The sequence below is a fragment of the Hesperophylax consimilis genome, chromosome 4 (genome assembly GCF_061612785.1).
Source record: "Hesperophylax consimilis isolate HC1 chromosome 4, BYU_Hcon_1.0, whole genome shotgun sequence".
NCBI lineage: Eukaryota > Metazoa > Arthropoda > Insecta > Trichoptera > Limnephilidae > Hesperophylax > Hesperophylax consimilis.
In genome coordinates, this window is record NC_142839.1 from 35,963,035 (window position 1) to 35,983,793 (window position 20,759).

The window sequence follows — 20,759 nt, forward strand, 5'->3', positions numbered from 1 at the left end:
ATTATCAATGTTAGATATTAAAATAAAAACCAAACAACTAATGAACATCCATCGTGGACATTGATTAATAGCGAGAAAGTTTAGCAGTAAAGTTCTTATTAAATCGACAAACCATAATGTTCCAAAATTCATTTATGTAACTCAATTTAACATCTGCACCATCTTTCCGGGACCATTAATATTTATCGCATTTTTACTTACAACTGTATCGAAAAAAAATCACTCCAGAAGTCAGAAAATAAGATTAATGACCGGAAATACACTGGTTGAAGAAGAAATAAAAATTTGCAAATTCTTGTTTTCAAAAATCTAATGCTTCCGGTAGATTACCGTGAACGGGTCTCCCCATCTTGAGGTTTTAGGTTTCACAAGTACCTACATAAAATTAGTATTCCCGGTGTTGCAAGAGCAAGAACTAACATCTAACTACCTACTAGGTTGATGTATAAATTTTTATATTTAAATATACTTCAGGTAGGCACATGAAATTTAAAAATAAATTTAAAAAGGTGTCTTAGCACAGATGAAGCACACAGTGAGGCCCATCTCATCAAACATAGTTTTAAAATATTCCAAGTTAATGAATCAATTAAAAAAAATCAAGACATGTGTACAGTATTATTTATTTGGATTTTTTAAATCTGGGAAAATTACTGACCAAATAAAAATAACCGAGGATGAAGTAATCAAAGACCGCGAGAACCATTTTGCATGTTGAGGACACCATCGAACTGCTAACATTATAAAATCGGGTATAAAAAATCCCAGTTGAGGAGAAATTTGACAATCTTTGTGTTTTCCCGAACTTGCTTTATCATTTTTTTATATTTTTAGCTATCAATTCAAGGATTTCCATTAAAACTCATATTAAAACGACAATGCTCTTCAAGATTTGGTAGACGACTGCTTCACGTGTGCTTGTATGGAATTCAAAACATCTAGAAATTGAAAATTAACCATAAAACGCAGGATATTTGTTGATGAGTAATGATGTTAAATGTACAAAGTTCATAAACACAATAATATTATGGCAGCGTGGTGTCGCCAGTATGATAGCAATGTGTGGAGTGTAATTTACGATGGCTGCCGGTATCGTAAATCTGTGTTCAAGGAATTCGGATGATTGAAAGATAAAGGTCTGCGATCTTTGTTGAATTTATTTGCGAAAATGAATTTACAAGTTATGCGAACGCAGAGACGGTGGTAGTGGAGAGTGGTGGTCTGGTCGAAAGTTGAAACTAGAATGACGGAGAGCCGTCTTCCCGTCCGCGCCTAGCTCCTCCGGGGCTTCAGGCGGCGGAGTAATTATTTTAGTGTTATCATATGTGGGATGAGTTAAAGTAGTCCCACAATATAAAGAAATTGCATGGACTCTTAAAATCTTCTTATTGATTTTCAAGGGCTTTCCTTTGTTACTATATCAGTGCTGAAGAGTTTAACCCTTGCAATCCCAGTGTTATTCCCCTGAAACATGAAGAAAAAAATTAACATCTCTTAGCTTTGTAAAATAGATAGCTCCGCATTTTGTGAAACTCTTGTGAAGAATATTTTTTTTATCTTGTTCCTTGGTCTGGGATTCATCATATTTTAGTTGTTATGTTTACAAAACAAATAAGTGGTCAAAAACAAATTTGTGTTTACGTTGTAAATTATGGCGAGGCGCAAAGTTAATGCATTTTACAAATATGTTCATTTTTTTTAATGATGAACCAATGTTTGTAAGTCAAGGTTTTATGCATAGCATAAAGGATAACAAGTAATTATAAGCAATAATTAGTCGCCTAGTTTCCCGAGTAAAAAAAAAAATAAATAAAAAATTACAACAATTGTTGATTGAGGTATAAGTACATATTGAATCATTTGGCGGGTTGGAAATAAGCCGACATAGCTGAGTGGTTTCAGAGCACCTGACCGGACATCAGAAGGCACGGGTTCAATTCCCGTTGGCGGCATTTATTTTTACTTACTAATTGGAGATATTTTCAATTTGTATTGATATTTCAGGCGACTAATTATTGCTTATAATTATTTGTTACCCTTTATGCTATGCATAAAACTTTGTCCTGTAAACATTAGTTTACCATTAAAAAATATTAATATTTGACAAGTCAAAAAAATTTCACCAATAAATAATAATAATAATGATTTATTGTCTTCTTTTCTTAGTAACATATAGAGATAATGATATCCTCACTGGGATCTCCCGTGCTGAGGATTTCATTTACATATTATAATTTAATTATAAGAAATTAATATTACATCAAAGTAACATATGAATTTAATTATGTATCGATATAATATGTAGATTAAGGTGTCCCAAAAAAATTAAAGTTGTTATTTTTGAACGCATACCCTCTAATTTTGTTTTAATAATGACAAAACACTTATAAAAAAAAATTCGTTTACTTTGGACAACTGCAACCCGTGCCGACTTGCATCGAAAGATGTCAGTACTTGTACATTAAGACGCCAGCGAGCAAACGCGTTGATGAGCTTGTAGTAACTTGCTATTTTGTTAGTAAACAAAAATCACTCATTCAGGCAAGATGTTGTTAGATTTACGCACTTCTAAAAAGAGTATATTTTTAATAGGAGTCGTAAAACACCAAATATCGGGTTCTAAACTGCCATCTAATGGACAAGTTCTTGAAGTTTTGTTCTACAATAACCGGAAAGTGAATTTAACTGTCAATATATACCAAATATAGCCATAGTTTTTTAAAGCTTTGTTTGAAGTAAAAATCAGTCAAGTGACTACAAGCCCTGACATACCACTCTTCAAAAAGTTTCGAGATAACTGTAAAAATGTTGATCCCGATAAAATTCAGTGCTACAGAGAAAATCTCACATTGCACATTACCGCTTCTGAAATCGATGATTTGCTTGACTTTTACCGTACTGCACTGACAACAAAAATACTTGGAGATGACTATTGAGAGTTTTTAGAGCTCTGTGTGATAGTTTTAGGAGGAGATACAGCGAGAAAAGTTAAGATTCGGCCTCCAGATGCTCGATGGATGGCAAAGGCGCTTTATTCCTTGAAAATATCATTAAATTGTGCGCAATTTAAAATTACCGGTAAGGATAAGGCGGCAATTTTAGACGTTTGCCTGTTCATAGTAACATCCTATGTCAAGATATGGTTACAATGTATTATAGCAGTTAAAGCACCTTACCAGGACTTGTGCTTTTTGAAATCGATGAAGGCTTAAGAAAAAATTGATGAAAACATCTCAATGGCAGCTTTATTTCTGTTCAGTAAGCAGTTATGGTATTTGACCGATGAAGGATCTATTTTATCGCTGTTTGACGACGCTGTGGATCAATCAACTAAAATAAAAATGCTTGAAATATCAAAAAAAATAATTTATCAACCCATGACAAACGTTACATCCCATCGAAGGAAAATCTTGATGGTAAATTGTATGGTAAGTTTATTAAGTAGTTTAAATTATGTTTTGTATTGAGGTTTTTGTTCATATCATAGTTTAGTGACTTTTGTTTCAGAGAAAAATATTTACGACTTCATTTCAGTCAAGAGCAAGTATTTGTTTGATCGTCTGAACACAGATGCCAGTTTTCTTAACGAATTCCCTACGATGTGGTCAAATAATGCTTCGTATCAAGAAGTCAGAAAGAAGGTGTCGGCGCTGAGGGTAGTGAATGATACAGCTGAAAGAACTGTTAAGTTAATGCAAGATTTTCATGGCTTAATCTCTCGGTCAAAGAGGAACAAAAATAATTTTTGTTACGATGCGTTCAGGAACACCGGAAGATTTATCCTGAATGTAAAAAACAAACTATGAAGAAAAAATTTAATCAATAAACCATTTTTAAATATAAAATACTACATAATCAAACATTTGTGCATTTTTAAATTTTATTTATCCGACAAAAATGAAAGTTGAAAATCCTTCCATATTAACCTCTGTACCATATGTTTGGCATCAAGTCGGCACGGGTTGCCGGTGTTTAATCAAAATAATATTTATTATATGAGTTATTGGGATCAAATGGAATAAAATAAGAGGGTATGCATATTTAAATTCATGAAAAAAAAATTCTTCCTTATGTCCTGGGACACCCTAATGTAGATATAATATGAATATATAATATGTCTCGACGCCATCTAGTGAGAAATTTAGCACTGACAAAGCCTTTCTTACAAAAATAAAGTTGCTTGTTTACAAATGGAAAAAATAATAAGCATTAATTGTTAATTAAGGTACTAGTACATATTGAATCATTTGGCGGGTTGGAAATAAGCCGACATAGCTCAGTGGTTTCAGAGCACCTGACCGGACATCAGAAGCCACGGGTTCAATTCCCGTTGGCGGCATTTATTTTTACTCGGGAGATATTTTCAATTTGTATTCATATTTCAGGCGACTAATTATTGCTTGTAAATATATTATTGTTTATGTGTCATTGTGTTGAGTTTTCATAAAAGCAAAATTTTTGAAATCATTATCTATGGTGTTTTTATGCATAAACTACGCTTTATAATATGTATAGTGAAAATTAGGATGATAGAAGGGTTAAGCTTTGTTATAAATCTATTTACTGCAACCAAGCGGTAGATCAATTGCTCTATTTTATGCATAGTGTTTCGACGAGCATTTAAAATAATTACAATCACAATCAGACAGGCGGCCAGTGGAAATTTTGAGATCTCTCATTTATAATTCAATGGCAAGCTTTCAGACGGCATAAAATCTATTGAGGAAGTCTAACAAAGGCGGTAGGTAGATGCCGCAATATGAACAAATCGATTTCATTTAAGTTCCAGAGCACAAAAGGTTTTCAGTAAAAATTTCGGTATTTGAATTAGTTCACAATACCTAGACGACAAATTAATGTAACATATAATTTTGCGTAGTGATTGGCATAACATCTAAATAACTCCTCATTACTCGCCATACAATCCCATACAGACCTGTCACACCTAAAAATATGTTTTATATGTGTGAGCGTGGCGAAGATATACGCTGTCAACTGACAACGAAATTTCCTAAGAAATACCTTCTCTGGCATCCGAAAACGTATGCATTATCGATAAAATGTCTACTTCAGCACACTCTATCTTATTATGCCTGTGACAGACCACGCTATATTCTCGTGACTTTTAATTCTTGCATTTAAAAATGTAACTGTCGCTGTCAGCTAGCAATGCTATATTTGAAAATTATGCGACCCCCCCTTCTACCAACGGCAGGAGAAGGGGTCAGAATAATTTAAGAAGCGCCGTAATTACGCGGCTGTCAAAGTGACAGATCCCCTATAAAGAAATGATATTCTGCGGCAGTTTTCAAATTGATCTAATCCCCTCTTCTGAGGAAGATTATAGCGTAGTGTGTTAACCCAACATATAATACGTAAACGCTGAATTTATGATCGTATCATATAGCATAAGGGCACGTATACATTTACGAATCGAAACGCAAACCGTACCACGAATTACGGGAAAGGAACGAATCAACTGGAAGCGGCATTTCGCGCCATTTGCGGTTGCTTCGGTTCTTTCCCATAAGTTGAGTGTGGTTCACTTCGGCAGTTCGGCTCGCGGATGTATACGTAGCATTATGTGTCTAAGGCCTTGCCGAATTGTTGTACACCGTTATTGAAATATCTGATAGTATTATTATCCTAGCGTCTGGACGATGTAGGCCCTCTGATTTATCAAATTCAAATTGTGTGTTTTGGGTAAATTCTGCTAACTTTAAAATTAAAACCCGATTTTATACTAAAATAGGATCGCCTCATTTCTTCAAAAACATCGTTTCTGCTCATATAATTTTTGGATAATATCGAAGAAAATATGTTTTAGAAAGTTAAAATCCATTGGATTAATTACATAACCGTAAAAATTATCCACAATTACGTTTTATATATTTGACGTCTGTCAAGAATCATTCTAAGGTTCCTTAAAAATGTCAATCCCTCCTTTACCGGCCGCTGGAGTAGTTTCCCTATTGGCCGACAGAGCGCATAAAAGCGATACACAATAAACAACAACTCTTTGCATGTACGATTTTGAAAAATATTGATAATTAATATTATTTACGTAAATAATAATTCCGCACTATTTTGACAGAACACCGATATGATATACGCGGAAGTATATCACTAAGACACTGCCAACCCAATAAAATAACATGAAACACAATCGGAAGATAGGAACGCTTCGTTGATTGTAAAATTAACCAACAAATTTCTAATCTGACATGTACTTATATGTTTAATAAAACCATCATTTTGGCAGGTATAAATATTTATAAAATATATATTAGGTATTATTCGGAATCGCTGGACAAGGATAATACGAAATATTTTTAAATAAAACCTTCTGATGTACCTTAATTAATATAAAAGGAATCTGAATGCATTTGGGAAATTTTTAATTTTTAATTACGTAAAATGAAAATTCGCTTTCGTTGCATTGGATGACAGACGGAATAATTTCTTTTGATGACATTTTCTTTTTTTGGTATTCCTGATATGAATGGCTATAATTTTTACCATTTATGCGAAAACTAGGTAGGTGGTACTATTTTAGCCAAGCTGGAAAAATAAAATAAAGTTATTTAGGTTTGTTTTACAAGTAACGAAATATTAAAAAAAGGTTATTATAGGTTAGGATAGGTTAGTCTAGGATAGTATAGGTTGGGTTATGCTAGGTTAGGTTAGGTTAGGTGGGATTAGTATAGTTTAAGTTAGTTTATAGGTTAGGTTAGATTAAGTTGGATTATTATAGGTAAGGATAAGTCAGGTTATGTTAGGTTAGGTAAGGTTAGTTTGGGTTATTGTAGGTTAGGTTAGGATATGGGTTAGGTTGGGTTAGGTTAGATTGGATTATTATAGGTTAGGCTAGGATATAGGTTAGGTTATTTTGGATTATTATAGGTGAGGTTAGGTTAGGTCAGGTTAGATTATTATAGGTTATGTTAGGATATAGGTTAGGTTAGGTTGGATTATAGGTAAGGTTAGGTTGGGTTATTATAGGTTAGGTTAAATAAAATAAAAATGATAATAATAGCCAAATAAATCATTTATACTTTTTAAGTATGCACTATTTTGCCAGAATATTGTATTACATTATATATATTTTTTAATTTACCTTTTTTAATTGTCTCTAGCCGCTCATTTCAGGAATACCGACAAGAAAAATGTTATCAACAGAAATTATTCTGGCTGTAGTCCCATACAAAAAATTAAATTAGAAAATTAAATTTAAATTAATAATTAAAAAGTTAAAATTAAAAATTTCCCAAATTCTGTTCGATTCCTTTTATAGTAATTAAGGTAAATCAGAAGGTATTATTTAAAATTATTTCGTATTTTCCATGTCCAGTGATTCCGAATATTAACCTATATTAATTTACCTTTACCCATTTAGGCAATTATTCAGGAAAGGTAAAGTTTTAGCCGAACAACTGTCATTCTTATTATGCCTAAACTCCTTCCTGTTCCATGTTTTAACAATATATACTCACCCTCTCTCTGTGAATGACCTAATATCTACCTATTAAATGTAACTGTTGTTAGTTTCACTTAAACTGGGCGAAGCCCAACCAAGTGCTGCTCGCAGGGCCTAGCAGCAAAAAACCCGCGGAGCGGGTTTTTAACTGCTAGTTATGATTTATTCTCTGTTTTTTTTATGTTAACACGTTGGCTGTTGTGTATATTAATAAACTAAAATGAAAACAAAATAAAATTTTATTTTATTTAATTTGGAATGCAATGTGTCTAGCGGAGGTGTTTCAAATCTATGCAAAATTCATTTCACCCATAAATATTACTTAAGAGTGATAGATTTCCAAACGCATTCAATTAGTTTTAGAATTTATTTAACCATTTCCGTTTCATCTTAATCATATGTAGTTAAGTACGCAGATCAAACTCATTACCCTCGCATTTAATAATTACACAAACCAGTTAGTTTACCCGTAATAATTTTATGTATTACACCGGTGTGTATGTAATAAAATATGCTTTTATCCAATCGTCTACTCCCAGAACTCGACGTTATATTTATCAAGGCTCATAAATATCTCCACGCAATACTAAAAAAATGAGATGTGAAATAAGCACAGTACGAGTTAATCTACTTTTATGTACTCTATACATAATTTAAAACTCTAGCGCAGACCCGCGAAAAATCACGGAATTCAGTTCCAATTTTGAAATTGACAGTTAATATTTTTTTCTGTTATAGATGTAAGGTGTTTCATCGCTTCTCTGATTTCTCCAAACAAATACTTCCAATTTCAAATATGACGAAAAATAATTTCAAAGCAAAACCAAGTTCTAGAGTTCATTGAATTAGCTACAGAAATATCAACACTGATATGAAATTTTGTTAAAAATCTGGCAAAATTATTATTTATTACTCTTAATTACTCTTGTTAAAAACGGGACTGGACGCAAATAACAAATAAATTTACAAAATTTCATAACAAACTATCAGTATAACTTGAATTTGTAATTAGGAAGTCGGAACACATATTCCTAAAAATAAAAATATTTTTGCATCTCTTCCATTATCTTAAATCAGACAAGACCACCAGCGTAAACACGTATTCAGATGTATTCTGAATGACTAATATTTTACTAGGGAATGGTCATGTATTCACATTTCGAACAGTATTTTAGTCAGTCATTCAGTCTATGTTTTTTAGTATTACCTTTAAGATCGTTTTCTGTGCGGTTTCTATGTAATTGATAGCCGAGTTTGTTGCTCCTCTCCAAGCAATAATTCCATATTCTATTATTGATTGGCAAAGTGCAAAATATATTGTTTTCGATTGTTTTATTTTATATATTTTTCTTATGTTTAGGAAAATGTGTATTGTTTTGAGAAGTTTATTGAAGTGAAACTTCTTTAGGCGCGTAATGAATTTTCGGGGACGGAGTAAAACCGAGTCACGATCGAAACGAAAATGCGGGTACCCCCACCACCGATTAAAGTTCATTTGATCTAGTCAAAGTTTTGAAGTAACATATAAATGCTTCTTAGCTCATCCCGACAACTGGCGTTGGTGGTGTAATGGTCAGCATAGCTGCCTTCCAAGCAGTTGATCCGAGTTCGATTCTCGGCCATCGCACATTATTTTTTTGTTTTTAACGCCTTTTTCATTCAATATCTTATTTTTTAGTAGGTCAGAACATTTTTTAAAAGAAAATAATATTGCAAAATAATAAAAACACTTATCTCACTGTGATAAAACATTACTCCGCTAGAGCGCGCTTTGCGTTATTGTGTTGGATTAAAATTATTATCTAATCCGTATATTATGATAATTGTATTACATTTATTTAATTAATTTATTTATTTTGATAATATGTAATAATTTACAGAAAAAAAAATTAAAACTATCTCCCTCTGATAAAATATCCGTTCGCTAGAGCGCACTACGCGATCTTGTGTGGGATTCTATTTCTGTACATTGTACATTATTTTTAAAAATATATTATATTGAAGTGAAACTTCTTTAGGCGCGTAATTCGGGGACGGAGTAAAACCGAGTCAGGATCGACACGAAAATGCGGGTACCCCCACCACCGCTCACCGTTCACTGTCCCTCTCTCACCATATGCGCTTGTTGAGGTGGGGGAGCCGCTCACGAACGTTCTCTCTCTTCTCTTCTTTCCTCTCTCTCAGACACCAGCGAACTGCGCCACGCCAAGCATCAGCTGCTTGGTTAGTATACTGCGTCGTGAGTGTAATACGAGTGAAATACGTAATTGATTGTGGTTCATACGGTTTAACAAAAGAAGTTTCACTTCTGTCTTGCGTAGGCTTGACACACCCACTTTTTTGTGATTTGTTTGATGTGAGGTATCCATTTAAGGTTATGGTCAATTACGATTCCTAGATACTTTATTTGTTCTGTTTTGAATGGGTATCAATAATAATAACAATAAAACATTGAACGGGTAACAATAATAACAATAAAATGTTGATTGGGTATCAATCATGACAATAAAACATTGAGTGTTTATCAATAAAACAATAATACATTGAAAGGGTATCAATGATAACTACAAAACATTAAATATAATAAATTTAATAAAATTTAAGTTTTCTGACATTAATTTTTTGAATTGCTGGAGCTTCTCGTTATAAAGACTGGTATATTGAGTAATTGACGAACATAAAAGCGTTTACTCGTGACCATACTCATACATCATAACTAATACTCAATCGCACACCTACGTGACGTCACTGATAATAAATAAAAAATAATTTTGAAGGTTAATCATCCTTCAACCGCGTGCGCTGGCAGGTGTATTGTGCACCGCCGTGAATGAATTTGGTGGGGAGGGGTTAGAGCCGGGGTGCGGGTGAAAGACCTGCGCAAGCGCACACCTCCGCACTGTATCGACCACCAGCACCATGACCCGCACAAGACACATATGCCGTCCTGTGACGTCAGAGCAGGGTGGTACCGAAATATCATTACTGAGCTTTTATTGCATAAAGCTCAAGCTTCACGCCGCTTTATTCAGATTGACACATAAGTTCAAAAAATACATTATATACTAATCTGCCACTGAAAGTATCTTAAATACTCATTCAGATTCGAAACTTTGCTGCTTTAAATGGAAATATCCTGATTAGTTACCAGATCTTGATAGTCAGGTAACCTAACCTAACATTTCTCTCTCCCGAAACCCCTCCCCTCGCCCTAAATCTGACTGTAGATGCGTATTCAGGTTAACGAAGATTTCCGAGTAAAGTTTCAAATTTCATCGTTTCTATGACTCGTTCATTATTTCCACGGTTCCATGATAACTCAACACACTTTTAAAAAGTGATATAAAGTCATTAGAAACGATGAAAAAAAAAGTGTTTAAACCTAACCTACATAACCCAATTAATATTTTTTTTGTTCCATCACTTTCCATGACTTTATATAAATTTTTAAAGATGTGATGAATTATCATTGTGATGATTTATCCGGTTACCGATTTCCACATCTCGGCTCTTGAAAGATTTGCCGGCCTGTGTATTTCCTCCCTCTTACAATATTATTTACTTCTTCCTCTCCCTAAAAGGAGATCACACAACATCCCCAAAGATAACAAGGGCCCAAAGGAAGTTGTTTTCCTCAGGGCCTCTTGTGTGGAGTTAATGTACCAAAAAGTACAAATAATGTTTACTAAACTAACGATTTTTTTATTTAATTCACTACCAGTTTCAATGTCGGTAATTCACTACGCGGTTTCTTTTGGTTTCTCTCCCCTCGTATATAATGTGACTATTTGGTTTGTGAGATGTCGTCTACCTGCTTAACATTTCAAGCTTGTCAGGTCAAGAAACAAAATAATAAATATCTATCATGTAGGTAAAGTCTGTGTGACTAAGTCTGTCGTCCCACTGCCTCGGTAACGGTATGAATTCGACGAAAACCGGAGACACTGAGCAGAAAAGTAAAGTTCACTACGGCTTGCAGAGCCGCCATTATAGGATTTTCGTCGATTACGTAACTTTACCCTGCCAGTGGGACGACGGGCTAATTCAGACGTTGTAAAATTTAGAGAAAAAAATTGTCTTAGCGAATAAATTTTCGGAGAAAACATTTATGAATTAGGGGGTCTCTGGTGATCTCTTAAACCTCGTGCCTCCGTTTTTCCGCCTCTGTTGTTTCTTCATTTTATCATGGTATAAGTATTTAAATATTATGTACAATCTACAAAAATTTTTTTGCGAAAAATATTTTATAATCATTTTGAGAAAATGTGACTTAAATGTTGATATTTTTTTTATAAAAATAAACCACAAAAAAAAATTTCTGGCTTGGCAAGATTGTATAAAAATAACATTTAACTAAAAATAATTGTCATTTTGATACTCTTTAACCACATAGTTATTACGTTAATGATAAAAAATAAACAGTTGTATTTAAATACAAATTTAAGTTTTTGAGCAATACATATTTAGGTACCTATCTGTAGTGTTATATTTATTTTAATATAAAATTCAAATAACCATAATATTGGTATTTAAACCTAACTTATATCTATAGTATTTAGATGGTCGAACATTTACCATTCAAGTACAAACAGATAAAAAAGCTTGTCAAGAAGGGAAAAACAATTAAACGAAAAACTTAGATATTTTAATATGTAAGTTTATAGATAAAGAACGCTAATTTAAATACAAATCTTGGACATTTACACAATGTTATCGATCTACCCCACCTCGAACTTCCACCCGACCTTAAATTTCAAGTCCAGATGTTCGAATCGATGCACTGCATTCGTCGAAAAGCTCCTCTCACCCGGTACAAAACCCAGTTAGCTGGAGAAGCCGATGACGTAGGCCGATGGGGTTGGTCCGTGACGTCACATGACGTCAGAGACGCGCCCCGGACTGTGAGCCGAATGACGTCACCGATGTAGTAACTGTGGGCGGGTAGGGGTGAGTGGAGAGGGGGAAAGGAAGAGCGGGTCGATTATTCTGTCGTATTCCGGTAAGTGAGGATGTGTGCGTGTGGGTGGGTATGTGGGAACAACGGGAGATCGATAGGCTGCGGATAAAGTATTGGGTAAACAGGAAAAAACATAATATTTGTTTTATATAAGAAAAAATAAAGAACAATTTTGAGTAACGTCTAGTATTACCTATTTTCGGAGAATAACGAAGAATGGACAGCGAATTGTAAGACCTAGTACATCAGGGCATATAATATATAAGGACCTAGACCATATTAATATACCTATAGGAATGTATTTCAGCGGCAGATCATACAAAAATTTAAAATCATTTAACATTTTTTGGTCGATTTTGTTTCCAAATCTATGTTTTGGATTCTTATAAATTATAAATTATTATATGATCTGCCGCTGAAATACATTCCTATGAAAGTTTTTTTTGTAAAATTAATGCTACGAAGAAACAATTTTCGTATCTTTCGAACTTGATTTTTACAGCCAAAAAGTGGTGAGATATTTAGTGGATTATATTTTTCGTAAAAGGAACTCATTATTTTATGAATACTAGCATGGAGGGTGAAATATCACAAAAACCATGTGTACCCTCTAAAGTCTAAATCATGTATTAATAAAATAAAGAAATACTCGCACATTTACTTAGTCTTCTTTACATTTAGTACTGCATTCTTAAATTGTTTTAAGGTGCTAGTATTTACAATTAATAAACCTATGCTTCAAGCGAAATCGATATCAAAATTTGCATAAAATAGCATTTCTGGAAAAATCATAATTTTTACGGGAAAATTTGAAAGACCTGGTCAAACGTTGAAAGTCGTATTCTCGGGCTCTAAAGCGCCGAACGGACTGACATTTTGAGATCGTACTAAGAATCACGGTCTCAAGCGGAATCAATATCAAAATCTGAATAAAATGGCATTTGTGGTTCGAAAAGGAGTGTACAGTGCATTTTTTTTCAAGAAAGACTTCCTGAATTACGAGTAACCTGACAATATTGAAGAAAAATGAAAATCTCATACTACCACCACAATAAGCCGAAAGTGTGGCTTGAGCCATGATGGATTAATCCAGCCGAGGGATTGAACGCACGACGCCTGGGTGGGATCCAATCGCGATGCCAATCCAGCCACTGACCGTTTTTATTTGTTAGCATTTTTGCAACCATGTGAAAAAAAAACAAATATAACATGAATTTAGTTTAGTGGCAAATTTATTTAAAAAAATATTCTTGTGGTTATTTATACGTTATAAATAATATTATAAGTAGGTACACGTATCATATGCTGTAATAAGTACCTAGATTGCAGTGAAAATATTTACAAGTGCAATAAATATTAGAATGTAAATAAGAATGTAGAGATGTTAACAAAGGTAAAATTGTTTGTAAAATGACGTTTTTAGTAGTAATACTTAAAATTTTGTTTATATTTGGAGAAAAATATTGTCACTTATGGAAAATAAATAAGACATTGGTTATTTTTAAGATTAATTCAAGTGGAAATAAATTTTCTTTCAAATATTTTTTCACAAGGTTCAATGTTTGGATTGTGTCATAAATGCTACTAATTTCTTCGGATAGTCGATTGAAAAATTTTCTTTCTTGGTAGTTATAATAATTATTTGTAAGCATTTTCTAACGCACCCGATACCGCCCTCTGTATAAGGCTGTATTCGAAAGCAAGTCCCGTGTGGGTGTGGGGTTCAGTGGGCGAAAGGGGAGAGCTCTCACCAGCCCCTGTTTCGAGGTAGTCACGTGCGATGAGGACATAGTTTTATTTATAATTTCATTCAACCCCGTTAACCTACCCTATGGCCTTCATTACGTTAAAGGAATAATTTACTTTAATTATTTTCACCAAGGTGGAAAAAAAAATATTTTATGAAGTATATTATTACAAATAGTGGGTAACCAAGCTGAATATCTATCTTTTGATGAAATTTGTAGAATTTTTGTTTATTTTTATTTTTATTTTATTTGTAAAACCAACAGTTATAATTATTACAAGGTATGGTGTAGTAAGTGTTAATTATTTAACCAATAATAGGTTTTTACTTAGGTATTTTTTAATTATTTAGTGAATATATATAATATTTACGTAAGAAAAAAAGTTACATTAGACTATAGGGATGGGATGGCGGAAGGGAGGGGTATGGGATGGATCTAGTCTGTGTAATGTGTAGTATGTACGTATGTGTATTAATAAAAAATAATAATGATAGTATAATTATTTATTGATTTTAGGTTTGAAATTGTGGGGTGCTAAGTTAAATAAGTCCAATTCACTGTATGAAATATTAAAATTGTACGAAACACGGTAAATAAAATCATTGTTTTGAGTTAGTGTTACATTTGGGGATGTTTAATGTGTGATTTTGTCTGGTTTGTCTGATGGGTACTCTTAATTGAATTCTTTCTAGTAATTCCGGGCAATCTATCACAGAGGTGGCAATTTTTTGTAACAATAGTACGTCTGCGGAGTTTCTACGACTTTCCAGTGACGAAATCCTGAAAAACGCTGCTGACTCCTCGTGACTCAGATGAGGACGATAGGCCCGAAAATCAAGGTATGGTAGAAAACGATATTGCACTTTCTTAATCCTTTCTTTGTGTGACTTATACGTGGGATTCCAGACTTGAGAGGCGTACTCCAGAGAACTGCGTACATACGCAAAAAACAGCATTTTCATGGTATTTTTTTTTTAATTTTTGCAGGTTCTGAGTACAAAGCCTTGGAAGCTTTTGCAACCATGGATTCGATATGGCGCTCAAAAAGTAATTTCGGATCTAACACTACTCCCAGATCCTTAGCCGTCATTTTGCTCAGTATTGTGGCGTTAAGGGAGTAATTAAAAGAAATGGAATTTTTATTTCAGGTGAAGCTGATGGTGCCACATTTTTTTACATTTATTTGCAGGTTGTGTTCTGCACAATAAATATTTAACCAATTTAGATCTTCTTGCACGCGGGTACACTCATTGATACACGTGACAGGGGAGAATATTTTCATGTCATCTGCGTATAATAAAGTTCTGGAGTGGTGAAAACATTTTCCAATGTCATTAATATATATTAAAGAGTTTTGGTCCCAATAATGACCCCTGGGGTACTTCTGACGGCACGGTGTCCCAGTTCAATTTATAGCCACCGACGACAACTGCTTGGCTACGGTTTGCTATATAGGACGAGAGCCATCTGAGGAGGTCTCCGTGTACTAATATAATATTATCTGTATATATTGCATCTACCTGTATACGCTGATCCATGTTATCTTGTAAGAATTCGGTGAATGCTGTAAAGTTAGTGGTTGTAGATTTCCCCCTTATAAATCCATGTTGGTTATTATTGAGTATCGATCTCAAGGCCGAAAACATTTGGTCGTACACAATTTTTTTCGAAAACCTTACTAAAGATCCAGAGCTTTGAAATTGGCCTATAATTTTCGACGTTAAATTTTTAGCCATTTTTGAAGATGGGAGTTACAAATGCCGTTTTCCAAGTGTTTGAGACTATTCCCTTTTTAAGGGAGCGACTAAAAATTATGGATAGCGGTTAAGATTGGCTGTGGGCACATTTGTTTATGAAGAAAATGGGGAATTTTATCTGGGCGTTGTGATGTTTTGAATATCCACATAAATAAACGATAAATAATAAACGAACGTGCTCTAAAAAATTTTTGTCTAGACTAGCAACATGGGATAGATTACAGGCCTTAAATAAACACATTCCCACAGGAAGGGATAAAATACGGGCAGTCAGTTCTTGAACGTGGATACGTTGACAGCTCCGAGAAATGAATACAAATCAGAAGTGTTGTGTGAGATTACTGTTAATTAGTGAATTCAGATGGTGTTAGAAAGCTTTGTTGGTTTTTGAATTAAAGTGAAATATGATTGAACCGGTGTTTGTGTGAAGTGAAAGTGGTTCGACTCAGTGAGAATACAATTAATAATAATGACAATAATAATAATTGGATAATTTGTAGAGCGCCGTTTTGTGAAAAATCACCCCAGGGGCGCTAAGGGTTGGGCGATCGCGATTATAATATAAAATGTGTTAAATTAAACGTGATTTCGTAAATGTGTAGTTAAAACTAAATTACTTGTCTTAAAAACATGAAAATAATAATAACAATGATTGCGTTTTAAAACAGAGTGAACGTATATAAAGGCAGCAAGTTTTTAATCGGTCTAGGGAGGAATTGATTTGGCGAGATCTATCCACGGAGACCGAAAACCAGAGGATCAAACAAATTATAAACTCGGGTTCGAATCTCAACAGAGATTAGGGAGGTACAATTGTATTTACATAATTATTTAATTACCCTTTTATAGGCGTAAGGAGGGGACCAACCTTGAACAAGTTGCAAGGATTTCGCTGAAATGAGGAAAGAAGCCGATAGGGAGGAGATCGAAAATTAAAGTGATTTAGCTATATAGTGTAACCAGGTAAGCTTCACGCTGAGAATGAGAGATGACTAACTGGGTGAGTTTTTTTTAATATTATTTATTAAATTTCAGAGGACCCTTTTAAAAGACGGATACAACCGAGGTACAGGAACTTAGTTTACGACACCTGCCGCCCAAATAATGTTATCATTAAAAGGGATGTGCTAGGCGAACTGTCAATCAGCTGTGAGCGAGAGACGAGTCAACGACCTTTTCATATGTAGGCCGATAACTTTTGTTCTAGGGGAACGCCTTGGACCGAGGGTCATAATATCGAGAATTTACCTAGCTGTCGATCTGTTATTCTTTTAAAACATTACGAATCAAATCATGACGTTGTCCCTGCGGTAGGTATTGAATCGCCGATGAAACATAAAATACCTATTACAAATTAGGCCAACCAATATAAATTTGCAGTATAAAAATACCTATCTACAGGGTACCTACCACAACACTGGCGTACACAAAACAAAGTAATCAAAAAACTATTTCACTTCAAATCTAGAACATCAACAAAAAAATTATATATGGAAACAAAACTATTAAAATTAAGAAAATTATATGAATATAATATATGTCTTCTTATTTACAAAATAAATAATAAACTCATACATACAAATACAGAACTCATTAAAACGTCCCAAGTACACACACACTTTACACGGCAACACGATAAAATACATTTAAACACCATACATACTCATTATGGCAAGCAATCCATTGGTTACGAGGGAAGCAACATATACAATTGCCTCCCAGACGAAATTAAAAATGAAAAAAGTATAGGTACATTTAAAAAAAAATTGCTCAGTTTTATGCTCAATCAACAAAACAATGAAAGTGAATAATATCAGTGTGTAATATATTTATGTGTAATATATATGTTATTTCTAGTTAAATAAGTGAAAAATGTAATTTTCTTTTATCTAGAATGAAAAAAAAAAAAAAAAAAAAATTGAAACAGCGAACACTATGAGGCCGAGAGGCGTGGTGTACAGTCAGTCAAAGGGAAAGTTTTGCTAGCGTATGACCGCCCGAATAGAAAGCGATCGGATGCAACCAGATATAACAAAATGAATACTTTTCTTCTGTTATTTGACTTTCTAATTTAATACTTTTCATCTATTGTTTGACTTTATAAGTTACGAATTGGGATGCACAAAAACAAATCTAGAGTCAAAAGAGGGAGACGGTAATCTCCGAAATAAAACTACCAACCGAACAACTTTTCTCAACAGGTACCTTTCGAGAGGTAGGCAGCCTCTTTAAATTAAATGCAAAAATCAAACCAATTATCCGTTTATACCTACTTGAGAGGATAGGTATTCAGTAGAAGTTACCCATACCTAATACACAAGGATGCTAGTAACCTCATAAAATAATTACTTGAACCGAATATTAAAATACAGACAGTCCTCATCCTAAATTTGGCATTTCGAGTAGACCTTACATATATCTCACATGATAATTGGCTGAATGGGTAGGCACACAACCTATCGCTAAAAAGCAGGCTAAATGTTGACAAGATCGTCGTGTGTTATCTATGTTATTGACCTAGAAAGGGATGTAAATCCCCGACGACGAGGGAGTTACAATGTTTTCTAGAGGTGGCACGTAACTTGGGACCTTACGTGTCACATTTTCGCGACTAGATTCGTGACAAGGGATGTCATGGTTTTCCCCTTCTACACTCAGTAAAGTAGATTTTCCTGGAGGTGTATGAGGTTGGGGCAATTCTGAAATTGGTGATGAGACCTGGTTTTCTTTATTCTGGCGTGACGGTTGCCGATTTGGAACAAGGGGAGACCCGGCCGGTTGTGATATCCAGAAACGCAGATATCGATCGCCTTGTTCAAATTATCATCCATCGGTTTTGTTTGGTAAAGAGGAGGAGCCAATCTTAACTTGAAAAAATTTCATTTTCTTTCCTCTCCTTCCCCTCCCAAAATATATACATGGATGGCGCCGACAACTAACACCATAAATTTATCGTATGTATATCACATATATAAAATCTAACACTTTGTTATATTCACATTACCCTACGATAGATAGAATCGCGTAGCTAGTTGGGGGAGCAGGCGACTTAGAAGATAAGGTTTATGAGATGGCTTTAAAACACAGCGGTAATGGATTCAACTCACTCTATCTCAAAAGAACCAAGGGATACCACACATACATAGATAACTAGGTTTCTAAACCGAGAAACGAAAAACCAACACAACGTTCGGTGAAGCCTTTTTATACTGAACCGTCACGTGAAATGAGTACGTTCAAGGTCGTACGTCACGTAGACAAACTAGGATGTACACACTTGAAGGGGTGTGTAATAAAGAGAGAGGCAAGGGCTTGAAAGACGGCAGGGAGGACCTTCCTACCCCGGGATATATACATAACCAAAGCCTTATGGAAAAGTTACCTATGGGACTTAAAGAAAATTTATCGTAGAAAGAAGAGAAGGAAAAAGTTTGAAGTAGAAAGGGTAGATCATTACAGCCTGTGCCTTTTTTGGGATCTAAATCTTCAAGATGTTTCTGTATATGATGCTGGTCGACTTCAATATTATTAATGCTAGCAACACAGAGCGCTTTGGGGTTGTCCGGTAGGATCTTGATGTTTCGAGCATTATTGTTGTAGACAGACATGAAATATTTAGAGAATAAGTTACAGATGTCAGACCCATTTTCAGCTTTTTCGTCTTTAAATGTCATAGTGTTCGGAACACCGTGGGATTTGGAGTTAGATTTTATGTAATTCCAAACTTTTTTTGGGTCGGAGGATATATCATGTTTGATTTTTAATAAGTAAATATTGTGGCATTCCCAATTAAGTTTTTTGTGGCGTGATCTTAGTAAAGAGAAAGTGTCGTAGTCAGATTGGTTTTTGTATATCTTTAACTTTTAGTATTTGTATTTTTCTGATGTCAATTTAATGAGGGCAGAATTATACCATGGCGGGTATTTAGAATTCCTACATAGTTTTTTGGGAATGTGGGCGTCTATAAGATTATTTAATTGTGAATAGAATTTTTTAATGCCGTGTTTACATCACTAATCGAAAGGAGGTCATGCCAGTTTACCTGGTCGAGAGATGTATTAATTTGTTCGTTATCACCGCGCCTAAAGACGTAATCGCTTTTTTGTTCCTCCACTAGTAGATCGGGACCAGAAAATGAAACTTTCATGATTAGTTAGGTGTGATGAGGGTCTTCTGAAATTAATGGTTCATCACATGCAGAGACCGTGACGAAGTCATTACATAGGACGAGATCAAGAAAGTGACCGTTGGTATTTGGACTTCCAATATATAGGTGTAATCCAGAAAAATGCATGCAGTCTATAAATGATGTGCTAATAGGCGATAAGCGATCACTGGGTACAAAGTACGTGTTATTGGGAGACTTATTCCATGAAATGTCAGAGAGGTTGAAGTCACCTAGGATAATAAATTTATCTGAGGGAAATTGCAACGTAAGTGTTGAAATTTGGGTAAGGAAGCTTTCCATATTTTCACGATATGTTGGTCCTTTAGGGAGGTAAACACATCATTTTTGAAGATTTGTGTGTTTGGATCCCTTAGATTCTGATGATATCCAGATGTCCTCAGCTCACGAATGCCAGTTCTACCAGCTACCAGTTCACGACAAACAGCGACCAAGATACCCCCGCCCAAGCGCTGCCCTGTGCAAGCATAGTCCCAATCTTGGCGGTGTACATCGTAGCGATCATCAAATAACTCTTCATTACGGATGCCATCAACAAGCCATGATTTGGTCAGAGCGATAACGTCATACTCGTTGGATCGAACAGCCATCAACAATTTGTCAGTCTTAGTGCGTAGCTCTCTTACGTTTTGGT

General features: G+C 34.5%; 1 non-coding gene across 1 annotated transcript; it reads left to right on the top strand.

The window, feature by feature from the left end:
• Positions 1–9,032: 9,032 nt before the first annotated feature.
• TRNAG-UCC (transfer RNA glycine (anticodon UCC)) lies at positions 9,033–9,104 on the top strand. The gene has a single exon. It is a non-coding gene; the product is annotated as a tRNA-Gly (tRNA).
• Positions 9,105–20,759: the final 11,655 nt, after the last annotated feature.